Source organism: Eptatretus burgeri, chromosome 5 (assembly GCF_056783735.1).
Source record: "Eptatretus burgeri isolate ZD-2024b chromosome 5, Ebu_testis_v1, whole genome shotgun sequence".
Classification (NCBI taxonomy): Eukaryota; Metazoa; Chordata; class Myxini; order Myxiniformes; family Myxinidae; genus Eptatretus; species Eptatretus burgeri.
The window spans coordinates 116,383,999-116,403,595 of NC_140965.1; the positions used below are offsets into that span (position 1 = coordinate 116,383,999).

At 44.7% G+C, this 19,597-nt stretch overlaps 1 long non-coding RNA gene across 4 annotated transcripts in view; it reads right to left on the reverse strand.

Annotated features, from left to right (window-relative positions):
• LOC147027224 (uncharacterized) overlaps positions 1-17,325 on the reverse strand; it is a 105,079-nt gene extending 87,754 nt beyond the window's left edge. The window contains exon 1 of one of the 4 annotated variants that reach the window (XR_015058740.1): positions 16,542-17,325. This is a non-coding gene — a long non-coding RNA (uncharacterized LOC147027224). Of the gene's footprint in view, positions 1-16,516 lie in introns of all 4 variants that reach the window. The other 3 variants (XR_015058739.1, XR_015058738.1, XR_015058737.1) reach the window with 3 other exon arrangements.
• Positions 17,326-19,597: the final 2,272 nt, after the last annotated feature.

Consider the following 19,597-nt stretch of genomic DNA (forward strand, 5'->3'; position numbering starts at 1 on the left):
CGAGCCTATTGGGCCATGGCAGTCATCGCCTAAGGGGGTTGGTGAGGGGGAAACACCCCCCTCCCCCCGGCCGAGGACCTTGCCGCCGAGCTTACAACCTTCCCGGGGCACGTCCTGACATCGTCTGTTTCAGAGGTTTCCTCCTATCTTTTATTGTTCAGGAGATTAGCGTGTGCAGCCAAACAAGCAAACAAACAAACAAAAGGTTCAATATATATATATATATATATATATATATATATATATATATATATATATATATATATATATATATATATATATATATTGTGAAGGATTCGGGGGTGGGGGTGTCGAACGCGTCAATCACTGTCCGTAACCAGTTTGGGTTTTCGCACCCCACTCTCGACAGCCAAATGTTACAGATTCGGCTCCACCCTCACCACCGCCGTCTCCAGGGTTAGAACACCGGCTGGTTCGGCACAATTCTCGGGTTACGCATCTCGAACCACGATACCAAAATACACCTGTACCTTTCCAGCTGGGGGAATAGACCCCGGTTACAGATTGGTTTTGTCAGAGACCGAGCGGAGTCTTCCAGTCTGTAACCATTTTCGTTTTTATATCCAAATTGAGCGGATCGTTCCTCGATGCGGCACAAATTAATTCAAAGCGGAAACTCCATACGAATCAGCCAGATTTATTGGGTAGGTCGAGGAACACGACACAAGCAAAGCATTCACGACAATGTTATAATTAATCTACAATCCGTTCTTAACTAGGGAGCTGCGGATTATGGGTTTTGAAGGGAACTCAAATGAGATGAGCCTTAAACGACATGCAGACAAGACACGGACAGCATGCAGACAAGACAGAGTACTTGGTGATGTTTCATGGACGAGAGGAAAGTGTCAAAAGCCCGAATGCGGCTCGTAACAAGCCGATGTCCACAGATTCGAGCGCCAAGCTCGAGCACGCCGCGTGCCAAAATGGAGGCGTCGTCCATTTGTCGCAGACCTCACGTACGCACTCTCACGCGTTCAGACCCCGCGAAGTCGATTGCACCAGAGTGAAAGATCCACGGTGGTATGATCCAGCTGGCTTTTCACAAGACCCAGCATACAAGTCCAGGCCTAGCCTGTTCACCAGACAAGGCCAAATCGGGGTGTTGGACTCTGGTAGGCTGGGTCCATGGGATTCCAAGATGTCGTCAAGCCGTGAGGTGAGTAGGGACAGTCAGAGGCTCCGTCGTTAGATGCAGGTTGAACCTGTCGATCACCTCCTCTCGAAGCCGAATGCAGACTCACACAGCAGCCAGGTCCTCTCGAACCAGATTGCAGCCAAACCCTCAGGTTGAGTTCCTCCCTCGGCAGAGTCGACCCTCAGGTTCAGTTCCTCCTACTGCCGATCGCACACTCGACCTCAGGCTCTCGTCGCAGATCCTCACTGCCTTTCCTTCGTTCACTCGCCTCCAAGCCCTAGGGCTCCTCCCCTCAGTTTCACTTCCTTCTCGAGGCCACTTCCTCTCAGACGACTGGGCGTGGCCTCGTCCGGAGAAGGGAAGGAAGAAGAAGAAGCTCTCAGTACACCACCAATGTACGAACAATAAACATGCATCCTTCACCTCCCGACACACATGTAGCGTCCATTTATCGAACAACCTGGCTAAACATGCATTTAATGGAGGGTTTGGGCTAATCCTATATTTAATAACACACTAAGGGCCATTTCCACAACACTACCCCCACCTTTCTCTAGAGGCTCTCCCGAGCCTCCATCTGAGGCAGCCCACGGTAATGGCCCTGTCTAACGCACAGCACAGATCTCCCATTTACTCTAACCCACAACATTGGAAGCACTTAACTCCAAAAACCAAAGTGTCACAGTAAGATTGGCATGTCCCTATCCTAGTGTGTCAGGTCACCAATCTAGCAAACAAATTCACACTCTATGCACACTACTAAACATTCTCATTATGGATTTGAATGGGAGGGCATTAAATTTTACTTTTAACACCAATCTTGGCATAGGAGCAGAACATTCAAAGGTTCAAAGTTCTTTCACGTGTTCGCTCCTTCATGCCCCCCCCCTCCCGGCAGTATTATCCATTCACCCCTGAGGATTTCCTCACTTCGTGGCCTTATTGGCATCTCACCAGGTGAGTTCAGTCGGCCCAGTTGCCTAATCTCACCGACAGTTTTTCGGCCCACTGAGCCCACAAAATGACATGAATCATCGGCCCCAACGGCCCACAAAAGCACTTTGGCCTCAATGACCAACAAAAATGCTTCGGCCCATATGGCCCACAAAATGACTTCTCGGCTGCAATGGCCTACTCACGAGCAGCAGCAGGCAACAAGCCCTGCATTGGATAGCAGGTGACACAGCAATGGTGGCACAATGATATCAATGGTAAGCAAATGCAGTTTGGAGGTGTTCTTGAGGACGCAAATGGGTGTGATGACCTCAGACCAGGTGTGATTGGGTGCACCCTTAACCTTCCTTGCCTGACTTGTTTTGGTTAAGTTCTCTTTTTTTTTTTCTTCCTTTCTCTTTTTTTCTTTCATTTAGAGAAAGGATGCTGTGTTTCTTACTCAACTGTTATCTTCGTGGATGTGTGCTCATGACATACTGGTGGCCTCTCTGGCACTTGGAGAGGGTGACCGAGCCTGGCCCTTGCTAACAAATTTTCCCATCAACATTACTCGTACCAGGTGTCACGCATGAATGGTGCGGAGCAGAGTCCATCGAACCTAACCATTTACTTTTAGCTCTAAACAATGCAACAAACCCTGCTATGGCTAGAATGATCCAAATGACCCATTTTTCCCGACCTGGCACACTGTTCCATTCTATTAAACCTGGGCAAGGCCCTTATTTGTCTTTTTCCATTTGGTGGTGCCAGGCATAACTCGCTGGCTGGGGAGTGTGACTACTACTAGGCCTCTTTTGCCTGCTTCCAATCGGGGGTGGAGGACACCCAGCGACCTCGGGGTTCACCTGAGTGTGCTCCTGGCGCTCCTAAGGCCTAAGTCACATTTGCTCTACGGCGAGGATATGGCGGCCGTACGCCCTCTGAATTGACAGAAACATGCGGCAGCTGCAGAGTTTCTGCAGTGGCCTCAGGGTGGTACTACGCCGTTTGGCTATCTTTTACAGGCCGTAGGGGTCACCGTGGAATTATAACGTGGAGTTATAACTTTTTTCATTTCTTCATTCGCCGTAGCAATTCGACAAGCCGAAAAAAAAAAAAAGGGTAAAAAAAAAATAATAAAATTAACCCATTCGTTACCCTCGTCTGGCTGCACGTTCGCCTTAGGGCCCCCAGGCGGTCGCCTTGCGGGCACCTTGAGGTTACCTTGCATCTGCCTTGGAAATTATATGGCTGCGGCAGGACCCCCTTAAGGTCACCGTGCGACATCAAATCAAAGACCGTACGGCAACCCCACGTTTTCGGTCTCCACAATTTCTAAATACGCCGTGCGGCTCCCCGAAAAATAAAAACATATGTGACTGCTACATTGTGTGACCGTGGAAATACTGGGGCCGCGGTATAATTGCTCGTGGCCATAGATTTTGGAGACCCCATGGCCGCCGTGGCAAATGTGACTTAGGCCCGACTAAAGGGTGGCTCTCTCTAGCCCCCATACTGTGCCCTCCTAGCACCCAAACTGTGCTCTTATAGCACCTATACTGTGCTCTCCTAGCACTAAAACCTACCGTGCTCTCCTGGCATTGAACCTACCGTGCTCTCCTGGCACCTCTGACAGCCTTCACCTACCAGGAACCCCCAAAGCCCTGGTGCCCTATTTCCCGACTCACCTACCTCCAATACCATGTCACACTACCAACCAGTATCCCCATACCTTGGCCTGCACCTACTCCTCACAGTCTGCCTGCTCAATGGAACAGCAGCCAGAATCCATGTCGAATCCTCCAAGTCCTGCTAACCTACACTAACTTGGTTCAGAGACTCCTACCGACAGGGTACTTTGGTCGCACTCACTCTCCTCATTCGCACAATCACGCCATTCACCCAAACACTTGAGTCATTCATTCCACAGTGCCGCACACCGAGTCCACAACACCATCCAACACCTTTCACGTTTATGTGAAAACAAAAGCACACCAGTCCTTCGGATCCCACTTGGTCATCACATTTACCTGGCACACTTTTTCATCAAACCCCAACCAATTTGTCACTCCGTCCGTCGTCCGCTTTGCCTCCTCCATACTGCCCTAATCGTTTATTTCCAACAATTTAAACAAGACATCAAAATCCCTTCACCAGCCCCATGGAACCTCTGCATGGTTCCAACCAGACATTTCAGTCTTTCCTCAAACAAACCACTCTTTGTCATCCACTTGTTTCAGGTGTGTTTAACGCTCTGCCTGTAATGTCTCCACCACTCTTTTTTTAATAATCACCCAAATCCACTCCTGCCACTCTTATCCGCTTATTCAGTCTCAATTTGCAATCACTTTCAGTACAATTTTCAATCAAAATTTCTTACATTCCAATATGGCCTGCTTCTTTGGCTCATTGGAAGGGAAGTGAGGGAACAAATTCCTCATTTCCCATTACATTACCCCGCCGCCTTTTCGCCACGGCTCGAGGGGGTCACGCCTCAATTGGGGTTGTGGTCCACCCCCTCTTCTCCAGGGTTCACGGAAATCAGGTGTGGGGGAAAAATTTATATTAATGTATTTTAAATTGTAACAAATGGAGTTTCAGAAATGTAACTTTTATGTTGCAAATTGAATTGGCTGTCATTTCTGGCCAAAAGACTTTTGCCCTAAATGATACGAAATGTGTTGTTCTGGAGCAGAGTGACCGAGCTGATAAATGAACCTTTGCTTAGAAAATGTACGAAGTGGCTTTTTGTCTAAAGGACACGTCTACAGTCTGGGTGAATATCCCCCAACCTCTCTCTCATGGAAGTATAAATATTTTGAAAGGCACATTGTTCTCAGTACGAGCACGTGAGGAAGTATAGTTTCTCAGTGGCTCGTACTCCTTGGAACTGACCAAGTACCAAGTTAGAATAAAACTCTCTGATGTAATGTAGAAGTGAATTGAATCGGGTTGGTCTAACTGTTAACTAAAGTAAGAATAATATTGCAAACAAATGGGGATTTTTTAAGTTCATTGTACAAGGGTGAGAAGTGTATGGTGTATAATTATGAAATAAATTGTTTCACAAGGAAGGACTTGTGTGGACATCAGTTTTATCAGCGTCGATAGGGTTTTTTGTAGGATTTTATAATCAAATCGGACAAGCGTTAAACTCTGTTTGAAGTCAAATAGGATTCCACAATCGGCCGGTTAGAATCCTTCAGGAGGACAACGATCACAACAAGGTGGGTTTAAAAAATCCACGTCAGATGGTGCCGTGACTCGGATTCGAACCGACGTTGGTGCGGTGCTCGTGACCGGAGGTGCTTAATCTGCCAGAGGCAGTGCCTGGAGGAACGACAAGTGCTTAAGCGAAGGTAAGGGAGAGCGTTCTCAGCAGGTAACGCATTTCGAACAAAGAAAAGTTCATTGTCAGATAATTTTATTGAGAGAAAGAAGAGGATCCGGCGGAAGGAGTCCGTTTTAAAGTAAACGATAAGTACTGTAGTTGTTTTAGAAAAGTGCTGGAGAAGAAGAGGAGTCAGATGACAAGAAGAGGCTCGTTGAGGAGCCAGATGCATAACTAAATGGGCATGATGAAGCGACATGCCACATGTTTGCATTGATACGGACCGGCTGTGAGAGAGAGGCCGAGGACACGGCTGAGACGCCGAGATAGGGTTAAAATAGATAAATATTATGTTACCTGTTTGTAAGAGTAATAAGAGTTACTTTTTGTTCATTGAACTCACTGGAAGTTTGTTGGCAGTGAGGTTTTTATATTATATTGTGTGGAGGTTTTACGGATTTGTAAATGCAATGATTTGCACGAAACGTTTTGTAGAGTGCAAGAGATGATTAACCAGCTGGGAGCATGGTGGGTGATTTGTTCCTGAGAGTAAAAAAAAAAATGAAACTTGTGCGATTCCAATATTCACTGCAATGAAACGTGTTCTGTTGGGATTTTGACGATATTTTAACTCGTGCTGAGTTGAGCTGTGGGTCTGTTTGAAATGGCATGTTATACATTCTTGGCGTTGTACTTCCACGCGAAGGTCGCAAACTCCACTGTGTGAGACCCCCTCCACTCGATCTGTGGGGGGTGGCCTATCGTTACACTGAGTCTTTGTTCGAGCCTTTGCTTTAAGTGTGAAATTCGATTCATATGCAGATTCAAGAGGATGAGATAGAAATGTGATTGGTATTTGTCACGTGATCACACGCGAGTCTATGAGATGCAATGCTGTCTAGTGTATGTGTTGAAGCCATGACAGAGTAATGCAAACTGTGGGTTTTGCCTGTCAGAGTTTTTTTTCCTTTTTCTTCCCACTGGATGTGGAGAGAACTTCCTGTTCCTTGTTCCTTGGTGTTTGTGGCGCACCCTCTGGACTGAATCTGTTTAAAGTGAAGTCCATTTTGGAAAAAGTGTTGAAGTTTTATTTTACAACCATCGGGATTTTGAATAAATTGTGAAATAACAATTGTGAATGTGGATATACTGTATGTGATTTAAATGTAGAAACGTGATTTGGAATGATTTTAATGATTTGATGATGTTTAGCACGTGGGGCAATTCACAGATAATAGATGATTCCCTCGGATGGACGTTGAAATATTGGTTTATTCGTCTGCGAATGTTGAGGTGACCTGAACTTGTGCTGGGAAGGCAATGGCAAACAACCCAGTGTAACCATTTGATCGATTCAGTCAAGGTAAATTCATGATTTAATTGGATAGATGCTGAAGATTAAATTTTTCATTTATGGATTTTAAAAGGAAATATTTTGTTTTGACCAAAAAGTTGTTTAAGAGAGTTTGGATGTTTATTAGTCTGAAGTTTAAGATGCTTTTCCAAGACTGGGATAAAGATTGTGGAGGGTGAAGCTGCATGTGTAGACAGATTGTTTGAGCTGCAATTTAAACGATATTCGCCTGATAACAGATTTGACAAGTGATTTGACAATTTTTGAACAACTGTTTAAAATGATTTATTTGTTTTGATAAAGGAAAATGGATTCGTAATTGAGAAGGTCAGAGGAAGTGATAGATGGTTTGTGTATGTGAGTTGGAAAAATGGCAGCATGTTTGCTGTTTTGGTGAGAGAGAAGTGGACAGATGGAGAAATGTCAGAGATTTAAAATGTCAATGGAAATAGCAAATGAGATGGATGTTTTGAGTATACGTACAACTGGGATTTCTGTATATTTTAGCATGTTGTTTTGGGAAATAACAAGGAAAGGGATTAAAATATTGATATGACATATAATGCAAGTTAAATGCTTCCATAAGAATCTTTGTTAGTCTTGTAGAACTACATGTGCCCATGACGTTTATTGATTGGTGTTTAATTGATGCTTTGTTTGTTTCGGAGTGTTGAAAGCAGTCTTTGAAGCAATGTACGATTTCATCTAAATGAAGCTTCCACACAAAGAATGGACGATGGGAGAACCCAGATTTGGGTGATTGAGCATTCAACACATGATTATCCCTCCCATTCCTGAGGAGATAAGATGGAGCAATGTGGGAAAAGAAAGAAAAAACCCACTGAGGAGAAGGTTGAGCAAAGTCTTAACGTCGGCGTTGTGTGGTGCCTGCGTGGAGGAATGTTCTCAGCCACACTCTCGATTTCCGCTCTGCAAATACATCGTGAACTTGCTGTGGTCACTTCAATGTACGACAGGCCTGGAGTTCCACACTGCGCTCCTTCAACCCAGTGTCCGGCCCAAACTTGTACTTGCCCACATCTACCTTCTCCTCAGCTCAAGGAGTGCTTCGATTGTGTTTCCCGTTGGGTGCCGCTCTATCCACACCCTGACCTGTTTATCTTCTGACTTCGGGTAGCATGTTTCCAATGTGTGACACATGATGATGAACAGGCCATAAATTAAATGGAAACACACTCATTTTCTGATATGAACACTCGCTGCCATTGTTGATTGAACTTGAATAATGGAAATCTTTTCTCCTTCAGGAATGGGACATGGTAATCATGTGTAAGAAAAATTATTCAAGTTTTCCTTAAAAAAAAAAAAACGGGGGAGTGTGGGGGAAAAATTTATATTAATGTATTTTAAATTGTAACAAATGGAGTTTCAGAAATGTAACTTTTATGATGCAAATTGAATTGGCTGTCATTTCTGGCCAAAAGACTTTTGCCCTAAATGATAAGAAATGTGTTGTTCTGGAGCAGAGTGACCGAGCTGATAAATGAACCTTTGCTTAGAAAATGTACGAAGTGGTTTTTTGTCTAAAGGACATGTCTACAGTTTGGGTGAATATCCCCCAACCTCTCTCTCATGGAAGTATAAATATTTTGAAAGGCACATTGTTCTCAGTACGAGCACGTGAGGAAGTATAGTTTCTCAGTGGCTCGTACTCCTTGGAACTGACCAAGTACCAAGTTAGAATAAAACTCTCTGATGTAATGTAGAAGTGAATTGAATCGGGTTGGTCTAACTGTTAACTAAAGTAAGAATAATATTGCAAACAAATGGGGATTTTTTAAGTTCATTGTACAAGGGTGAGAAGTGTATGGTGTATAATTAGGAAATAAATTGTTTCACAAGGAAGGACTTGTGTGGACATCAGTTTTATCAATGTCGATAGGGTTTTTTTGTAGGATTTTATAATCAAATCGGACAAGCGTTAAACTCTGTTTGAAGTCAAATAGGATTCCACAATCGGCCGGTTAGAATCCTTCAGGAGGACAACGATCACAACAAGGTGGGTTTAAAAAATCCACATCACAGGTAAACCCCAATCAGTGGAATGGCCTCCCCTTCTTCTCCAGGGTTCACGGAAATCAGGTAAATCCCAATCTGTGGAATGGCCTCCCCCTCTTTTCCATAACTCCCTGAAGACAGATAAACCCCACTCAGCTAGCCAAACCCCTCGTGTGCTCAGAAAGGTTTGAAGACCAAGTGACACATGCCAGTGCCACTTGCTACTCATCTCCGCTCTACCCCAAAGTTCCTGCGAGGCTGATAGAGAAATTAAAATCCAGCTTATAAAGCCTGCTCCTGGATGCAGCACCTCTAACTCTGTAAGAACCCATGCGGAGTTGTCCATTATGGTTTTTGTCCCTGGCTCAAATTCTGTCCAGGTGGCATTTCTATTTCCCCTTGCACCTCTAACCTATTTCCTACGTCACCACTCATTCTACGCTCAGGACTCCCACACACAGCAGGCTGCACACATTCCAAGGTTATGTGTTGACATTCCACACCTTCAACCTTGCCTGCGTACTGACTAACTGCCTCGCACTCCAGGGTTACATTCTCGACCGCCAGGTGAGTACCCCACACGTTTCGACCTTGGTAGCACACACCGGTGCTGTAATCTGGACTGTGGGCTCACAGCATTCATTCACAGGCACTCCGCACACACATTCAGGGGTCACGCATACGTGCACCCCATCGGACAGAGTCTCTTCGTTAACATAAAAATCAATTTCCACCTTAAGCTCATCGTCCGCACCATGTATGCATGTACCCACGTACCTGCTTAGTTCCAGAGTCACCTCTGTCCGGTCGCTTCTCTCCAGCAGGTTGCTCATCATGGGTTCGCCACACTCCTCTGGGGCTGTCAGCTCCACATGCTGGACCTGCTCAAAATGTGTTTCATTCATCAACAACCCCGCATGCTCCCTCAATGTCTCCTCCACCAGGGTTTACTCTAATTGTGGTGTCATCTGACGAGTGATGTCAATCAAGTTCTGCATCACTAACATTCCTCCCTGTAGTGATGCCACACATCCCATATTATTGTGCTGTTCTACTTCCTGGCTCCATTTTCTTTTCCATTTGAGTCGTTCTTCCTCTCCGAGCCTTTTTAGTTGTTCGTTATCTTTCGGGAGTTTTTCCATCTCCATGTACTCCAACCTTGCTCTCTCCTTTAGTTGGTCAATTTCAAATTCGTTTTCTTTTTGTTTTCTATCCCACCGTCTCTCATGCTCTTCATTCTCCAATCTCATCGTTTCCTTCAATTTGTTGATTTCCTTTTCCTGTTTCATTCCTTGTTCTTTTTGTTTCTTATCCCACTGTCTCTCTTGTTCCTCATTCTCCAATCTCGTCGTTTCCTTCAAGTTATTGATTTCCCTTTCCTGCTTCATTCGTTGTTCTTCCAACATCTCGCCGAACTACAACCTTGCTTTCGCCTTTAGTTGTTCTTGTCCTTTTTGTTTCCTCTCCCACCGTCTCTCATGTTCTTCGTTCTCCAATCTTGTCGTTTGTTTTAATTGGTTGATTTCCTTTTCCTGTTTCATTCGTTGTTCTTTCACGACTCTTTCTTGCATCTCATTCTTTAATCTTGCTTCGGTTTCTAACTGTTCGATCTGCACAGTGTGGTTCCTTAACGTTTCATTCTCCGTTCTCTTTCTTTCCTCTCTCAATATCCTCAGCTCGTTTTGGAATTCCGTCTCTTTGTTTTGGTGTTTCCGTAACTCAGAAGCTTTTCCCTCCTTATTTCTTGCTCATCTCTGCATACTCCAACCTTGCTTTCTCCTGTAGTTGTTCAATTTCAAATCCATGTTCTTTTTGTTCCCTCTTCGCTTTTTCCCATAATTGCTCTCTCATCTCCACACCTCTTTTGAATTCATCCCTCCTCATTTCGTCCATTTTCTTACCGTATTCCTTTAGTTGTTCCTGATATTTCTTTTTTCCTTCTATCGTCTGTTCTAGGGTTTCTCTTATCTGATTACCTGATCTTACCGCTTCCTTCAGTTATTCCGATTCCAAATAGTGTTCCCGTTTTTCCTTTTCCAGCTTTGTGTTTTCCCGTTTTTCCTTTTCCAGATTTGTTTTCCATTCTTCTTCCAAGTTCTCCTTATCCCGGGAGTTACTAATTTGCTCTTCCTCTAATCTTTCGTTCAGTTTGCTCTTCTCTTGTTCCAACTCATGGGTACTCCACTCTACTTCCCTCATTTCTCCCTGTAGTTCTTCGAACTGTCGACTTTTCCAACAATTCTTCCTTCCTTTGCTCCAGATATTTCTCTCCTCTTTTATCTTCTGTTCTAGACTTTCTCTTATGTGATTGCCTGATCTTACCTCTTCCTTCAGTTGTTTCAATTCTAAATCGTGTCCACATTTTTCCTTTTCTAGCTTTTTTTCCATTCTTTTTCCAAGTTCTCCCTATCCTGGGAGTTACTAGTTTGCTCTTCGTCTATTCTTTTGTTCAGTTTTCTCTTCTCATATTCCAAATTATGGGTAAACAACACTACTTTATTATTTTCTCCACATAGTTCGTCGACTCTGTTGGCTAAGTCCTCTTTCAGCCACCGAATTCATTCCTGTTCATCGGCCAATTACTGTAACCCCCCGAACATATAATTTTTCTGAAGCTCGTCTGTGTGCTGTTGTGCCTCGTCCAATTCAATTTACACCTCCTTTATATAATTCTCATAACGCCTCACCTGTTCCAAGGCATCCCCCAATCGTATCTGAAGCTTGCCAATGTTCGCGTCGTCGTCTTGCCTCACCTGCCATGGTGCATGCCATGACCACCTGGTTTGAACCGGTGGTTGGGAGCCCCCGCTTCGTGTTGTGCCGTTCGTTGTGCTATTAATAGCCCACTCCTGCTTCGTGTCGCGCCGAGATGGAGCCGAGCCGCCATTTTGCGACTCCATTTTTCTGTATAATTTCCAGGTTTTACACCCGATCCACTCAAAATCAAATCAAATTTGGGAGCGTCGTTGTTTATTTTTTATTTTTACCTCCGTGCCTCTCGTAACCAATGTTCGGGGTGCGAAATGCACCACAGGTCCAAATATCCCGCTCCGGACTACCAAATGTTGCAGATCCGGGGGTGTGGGGTTCTCGGACGAGTGCGTCAATCACTGTCTGCAACCAGTTAGGGTTTTTGCACCCCACTCTCGACAGTCAAATGTTACAGATTCGGCGCTACCCTCACCACCGCCGTCTCCAGGGTTATTAAGCCGGCTGGTTCGGCACAATTCTCGGGTTAAGCGTCTCGAACCACGATACCAAAATACACCTGTACCTTGCCAGCTGGGGGAATATACCCCGGTTTCAGACTCGTTTTGTCAGAGACCGAGCGGAGTCTACCAGTCTGTAACCATTTTCGTTTTTTATATCCAAATCGAGCGGATCATTCCTCGACGTGGCACAAATTAATTCAAAGCGGCAACTTCATATGAATCAGCCAGATTTATTGGGGACATCGGGGAACACAACACAAGCAAAGCATTCACGACAATGTTGTAATTAATCTATAACCCGTTCTTAACTAGGGAGCTACGGATGATGGGTTTCGAAGAGAACTCTAATGAGATGAATCTTAAATGACATGCAGACAAGACACGGACAGCATGCAGACAAGACAGAGTACTTGGTGATGTTTCATGGACGAGAGGAAAGTGTCAAAAGCCCGAATGCGGCTCGTAACAAGCCGATGTCCACGGATTCGAGCCCCAAGCTCGAGCACGCCGTGTGGCAAAATGGAGGCATCGTCCATTTGTCGCAGACCTCAGGCACGCACTCTCATGCGTTCAGACCCCGCGAAGTCGACTGCACCAGAGCGAAAGATCCACGGTGGTATTATCCAGCTGGCTTTTCACAAGACCCAGCATACAAGTCCAGGCCTGGCCTGTTCACCAGATAAGGCCATATCGAGGTGCCAGGCTCCGGCAGGCTGGGTCCATGGGATTCCAAGACGTCGTCGAGCCGTGAGGTGAGCAGGGACAGTCAGAGGCTCCGTCGTTAGACGCAGGTTGAACCTGTCGATCACCTCCTCTCGAAGCCGACTCCAGACTCACACAGCAGCCAGGTCCTCTCGAAGCAGACTGCAGCCAAACCCTCAGGTTCAGTTCCTCCCTCGGCAGATTCGACCTTCAGGTTCAGTTCCTCCGACTGCCGATCGCACACTCGACCTCAGGCTCTCGTCTCAGATCCTCACTGCCTTTCCTTCGTTCGCTCGCCTCCAAGCCCTCTGGCTCCTCCCCTCAGTTTCACTTCCTTCTCAAGGCCACTCCCTCTCAGCCCACTGGGCGGGGCCTCGTCCGGAGAGGGGAAGGAAGAAGAAGAAGCTCTCGCTACACCACCAATGTACGAACAATAAACATGCATCCTCCACCTCCCGACACACATGTAGCGTCCATTTACCGAACAACCTGGCTAAACATGCATTTAATGGGGGGTCTGGGCTAATCCTATATTTACTAGCATACGAAGGACCATTTCCGCAACAATATATATATATATATATATATATATATATATATATATATATATATATATATATATATATATATATATATATATATATATATATATATACACACATATATCTATCTACCTATCTCTTGACCACCATCTTCACCACCCATGAAGCATTCAAGTTAATTCACGACATTAAAATTAAAAAAAATGGTGTCTCACGGGCTCGACGACGGTGGTTCACCCCAAAATATGTATTTGCTTTCTTTTCTGAAACCACACACAAAATTTCGATGAAACTTGACTACAACCTTTATTGCCCATAATGTACCCACTTTTGTTCATGGCATTAAAAGAAACATCCATAGGTATTTACTTTCTTCTCCATTATATATTTTGTGGGTCATCCTTGCCGACCAGTGGTTGCCTGGTTATCTTGTACAGCCACTACCAGGTGAGTGCTCAGAGGTATTGCCCCTATGTTTAATATCTCTGTGAGGTTCTTTGTCGTCAATCCTGACGGTCCTGCTATGACCGGTACAACCTTGGCATTCTTCAGCTTCCAGGATCTTCTCACTTCATTCTTGAGGTGTTGGTGTTTCATTATTTTCTTGATTTCTGCATCGTTTCGTACAAAATCACTGCTACTACCACCTCAATAATCAATTCCTTCTCTTTTTTTGTACCTATCTATGATATCTGATTGCAACACTTTGTTTTCGATGTTCACGCTCGATGGGATCATTAGTTCGTATGTGAGCGGTAGGTACTTCCATGTTTTCATTGATTACTTTTGGTTCATGTTCCCACAAATTTCTGGAACTGGGACATCTGGAAAGAGATGGAAGTTTGGAAAGAGTTTGGAAAGTTTGGGAAAAATCTGGAAAGAGACTACACATGTAGAATGTTTTAATGATAATTATGACGTCATCGGTCACGGTGTGTGGCAGCCATGTTGGAAGAACGGAAAAACTTTGGACCTCTCTCTCTGAAACCGCACCAACAAAAAAATTGAAACATGGCACATGCAAGTACTCCTCATGGGGAATGAGTGTGATTTTTTAAATGATGTCATAGGTGCCTTCGTTATGACGTCATGATTGCATTTGTAGAACGCAATATCTGATCCGTAAGAAAATTTTTGAGGGTCATCTAAGGATAAAATGATCTCCAGAATTTTTTTTTGATGATGTCATCGGCACGTGATTTGGCAGCCATATTGTTTGAAATGAACAAAACCTTCAAAATATCTTCTCTGAAGTGACTGAATATAGATCTAAACGAAACTTTACACGTATTGCTGCCTATCCATGAGGAACAAAAGCTTCACATATATGACATCATCGGTCACATGGTTTGGCAGCATAGTGGATTTACCCTAAAACATATTTTAAAATCTTCTTCTCCAGAACAGCTGGACAGATCGAGGAGAAACTTCACACAAGTGTTCCTCAAGTCTTGGGTGTACAATTTTGTTAAGGAATGATTGATAGGTCACATGGTTTGGCAGCCAAATTGGATTGAAGAAAAATATTAAATCATGTCTTCTCTGGAACCGCTTAATCAATTGAAGTGAAACTTCACACTTGTGATCTAGCAATGATGGGGCACACAGGTTTAAAATTTCAACTTGATTGGATACATGGTCTGGAAGACAGAATTTTTTTTTTTTTTGATCTGAGTTCTTTTTGATTCTTTTTTTTTTTGAACAAGGCTTACTTGGCTGTGTCTGGATGTGTTTGAGGGTAGAGGAGTAGCAGCTGAAATGTCAATCCTATCCAGGTTCCTCCTGTTGACTTCATCTTTGCATTTTGCTTGTTTGGGACCTTCTGATGACTCCAATGTAGGACTCGTACCTTTCTCATCTTCCATTTAATTTGTATTGAATACATTTTAATCCCATTCTAAATTAAATTGAATAATAACGAAAAACGTCATGGGTTAGAGTCAGGTGTCCAATGAAACTGTGGTTGCATCAAAGCAGGACGTCTTGGTACCCGGTCATCACTGCCAGCAGTTATAACGTGGGAGTTCTAATTATGTCTCTTATTAATTACGTAGCACACCAGTACACAAACACCACTCAACACACCACAAAAAAAAAAACAAAACAAGTCCTGGCGAGGGGCTGCAATCTCTGATTGCTCTTTTTCTTGTTTCTACTGCAATGGAAAATAATATACTGTTAATACGATATAATAGAATAGTACTTTATAAAATAAAGCAATTCTCTATGTCTGAGAATGATAGAATCCTAAACGGTTTGGCCAATCTCCACCAAATTCTGCCTTACATGCTAGGGATACCCAGGGTCAGGTCATGGGCATTAAGTACCGCTCCCCCCCCAAAATTCCCAAAAGTGTGGAGAGAGCAAAATGGCTTGGCCAATCTGCACCAAATTCTGCCTTACATGTAAAGGCTACCCAAGGTCAGGTCATGGACATTAAATAACCCCACCCCCAACCCCCATCCCCATGAAAGTGCGGAGAGACGACTTGTGGTTTTCGCAAAAAAGTTATTATTTTTTAAATCGCTCTCTTCGACCCAATTACTTAGTCACGAAGGATTACTAAGGCTTAGTGTGTCTAGGGAATAGGGAAGTGTTTTTCACCCCCTCCAACCCCCCCCGCCCCCCCCAAAAAAAACAAATTGGAAAAAATATCCAATTTAATTTCTTCCAAATGCCAACGGGGTTAGAACAGCACCGGGCAACACCGGGGTACCCTTGCTGTTCTTATTCTTCTTATTACCATCATATATTATTTTACGATTTCGAATCCCAACCGAGCTACAAACTGCCATCCTGGTGTTTCACAGGCAGAGTGATGATCACCAATGTGTGTGCCGTCCCTCGGATGAACGTGAAACCGGAGGCTGTCTCATCTGTTGGCATTCGTTGATGGACGTTAAAGATCCCATGATGTCCTTCGTGAAGAGTAGGCGAGCTATCGCCGGCGCCCTGAACAAATTCAAAATTCCTGCCCGAACCCGAGTCGAATGTCAGGCCGATTCGTGAAAGACTTGGGCCAAGCTTCCCGCAGCCAACCCCACCACAACGTGGGGATAATTACTCCTCAACGAGTCAAGAACTCACGTGTCGGTGTGTACACTGAGCAAGCGAGCCGTGCGTGAGCCGTGGCCCGAGGCGTGCTGTGAAAAGCGTCACGTGACGGCACGACTCGTACCGGTAGATGACATACATCCGCCGGACAAAGGCACGGGACTGCAGACATGATTTAAAGGATGTCTGAAAAAAGGAAGTCCGTCATACCTGGTGATATACTGTCTTGGATTACCTGAAACCCAGGAACTGCTGGTTATGGACAGTTTGCTTCCTTCGTTTTGTTGAAATCGAGGAAAGAACGTCCTTCACGTTGCTTTATTTACTTACAGTGGGTTGTTCGGGATTTTGGCAGCAGGCACGTCACGTGGCTCCACTGTAAGGCATCGAGAGGCGGATCGTACTCGACTGACTTGGCAGTCAGTGTGCCTTACCTCCAAGTTCGGATACGTTTCGATCACGTGTTAAATCCGTGCCGTGTGAGCTCGGATCCCAGCAAGTTCATCATCTTATTTGGGAATGCTGATGCGAGTCGTGTTATGGGAGACGAAGCGCTGTGGCACAAAGTTCAATCGAGAAAATGGAAATGAAACGCAACCAATGCGGTCATTTTGAGGATGTGCGAACATCCTGTGGAACGTTCGAGTTGGAGCAACTTCGTTCAATCCAAGACGTGACGATGTAAGCGTTCAATCTGCGTTAGTCACCCAGAATGTGGAGACCGCTGCCAATGTAGTGTCAGAGTGACCCAGAATGTGGAGACCCTTGCCAATGTGGTGTCAGAGTGACCCAGAATGTGGAGACCCTTGCCAATATGGTGTCAGAGTGACCCAGAATGTGGAGAACATTGCCAACGTGGTGTCAGAGTGACCCAGAATGTGTAGACCATTGCCAATGTGGTGCGTGAGTGACCCAGAATGTGTAGACCATTGCCAATGTGGTGTCAGAGTGACCTAGAATGTGGAGACCATTGCCAATGTAGTGTCAGAGTGACCCAGAATGTGGAGACCATTGCCAATGTGGTGTCAGAATGACCAAGAATGTGTAGACCATTGCCAATGTGGTGTCACAGTGACCCAGAATGTAGAAATCATTGCCAATGTAGTGTCAGAGTGACCCAGAATGTGGAGACCATTGCCAACGTGGTGTCAGAGTTACCCAGAATCTGGAGATCGTTGCCAATGTGGCGTCAGAGTGACCCAGAATGTGTAGACCATTGCCAATGTGGTGTCAGAGTGACCCAGAATGTTGAAATCATTGCCAATGTAGTGTCAGAGTGACCCAGAATGTGGAGACAATTGCCAATGTGGTGTCAGAGTCACCCAGAATGTGGAGACCCTTGCCAATGTGGTGTCAGAGTAACCAAGAATGTGGAGACAATTGCCAATGTGGTGTCAGAGTCACCCAGAATGTGGAGACCCTTGCCAATGTGGTGTCAGAGTGACCCAGAATGTGCAGACCATTGCCAATGTGGTGTCAGAGTGACCCAGAATGTGTAGACCATTGCCAATGTCATGTCAGAGTGACCCAGAATGTGTAGACCATTGCCAATGTGGTGTCAGAGTGACCCAGAATGTGTAGACCATTGCCAATGTAGTGTCAGAGTGACCCAGAATGTGTAGACCATTGCCAATGTGGTGTCAGAGTGACCCAGAATGTGTAGACCATTGCCAATGTAGTGTCAGAGTGACCCAGAATGTGTAGACCATTGCCAATGTGGTGTCAGAGTGACCCAGAATGTAGAAATCATTGTCAATGTAGTGTCAGAGTGACCCAGAATGTGGAGACCCTTGCCAATGTGGTGTCAGAGTAACCAAGAATGTGTAGACCATTGCCAATGTGGTGTCAGAGTGACCCAGAATGTGAAGACCATTGCCAACGTAGTGTCAGAGTGACCCAGAATGTGGAGACCATTGCCAATGTAGTGTCAGAGTCACCCAGAATGTGGAGACCCTTCCCAATGTAGTCTCATAGTCAACCCAGAATATGGAGACCCTTGCCAATGTTGTGTCAGAGTCACCCAGAATGTGGAGACCCTTGCCAATATATTGTCACAGTCACCCAGAGTGTGGAGACCCTTGCCAATGTTGTGTCAGAGTCACTCAGAATGTGGAGATCCTTACTAATGTAGTGTCAGATTGACCCAGAATGTGGAGACCCTCACCAATGTGACCTACCTCACAACAGGAGAGCACTCCACACCAGAGATAAAACGTAAAAAGGTGTCGCCTGTTCAACAACCAACAGCTATTAGGCTCCAGACGAATCGTGGAAGATTAAATGAACAGATCTGAAGCTTATAGAAGAAGGAAATCTTCCTCCATTGCAAATGGCATTCTACGTATGAGGCATGGGGGACTAGTGGTAAAGGAGAAAGATTCATGAACCAATTGAAACGAACAAATCTGACAGGCAAGGCCAAAAGAGTTCCACAAACTAAATTCACTGCAGTAGCTTCAATGATCCATCGATACTTGACCCAGGAAAGAACAATGAGAAAAGACATAAATTGTCATAGCCCCCGTTGCTTTATTAACTTTGCAGGATGGAGTGAAAGGGTAAGCCCATATTTATGTTCAATTAAAATGGCCGCCAGTCTACCAGTCGGCCATCTTTGATCATATCACAAAATATAGTGAAGGCCACGTGTATGCCATTGTGTACTCTGTTTGTGCCATGTTTGAACAAAATCGGACCATGCATGTCGGAGAAATGATTGGGGCCATGTTTAAGTAACAAAATGGCCATCAGTCGGCCATCTTGGATCTGATCTTGGAAAAAACAAAAGAAAAGAAATGTTTATGTAAGTCATCATTCCTCATCCATGTGCCAAGTTTGAACAACATCGATAAATGCATGTCCGAGAAATGGTTGAGGACGTGTTCAACATCGGGTTTTTTTCAACTAAAAGAGCCGCCAGTCTACCGGTCGGCCATCTTTGATCAAATCACAAAATAACGCGAAGGCCACGTGTCAGAATGCCATTGTGTACTGTGTTTGTGCCACGTTTGAACACAATCGGACCATGCACGTCTGAAAAATGGTTGGGGACATATTTAAATAACAAAATTTCAGCTGATTTTGCAAAAAAAAAAACCCTAACAGCCATTTTGGATCTGATGTCGGAAAAATAAAAATGATGGGCACATGTAAGCCATGATTCCTTGTCTGTGTGCCAGGTTTTAACAAGATCGGTAAATGCATGGCTGAGAAATGGTTAAGGACGTGTTCGATACCGGATTTTATTTACAACTAAAATGGCCGCCAGTCAACCAGTCGGTCATCTTTGAT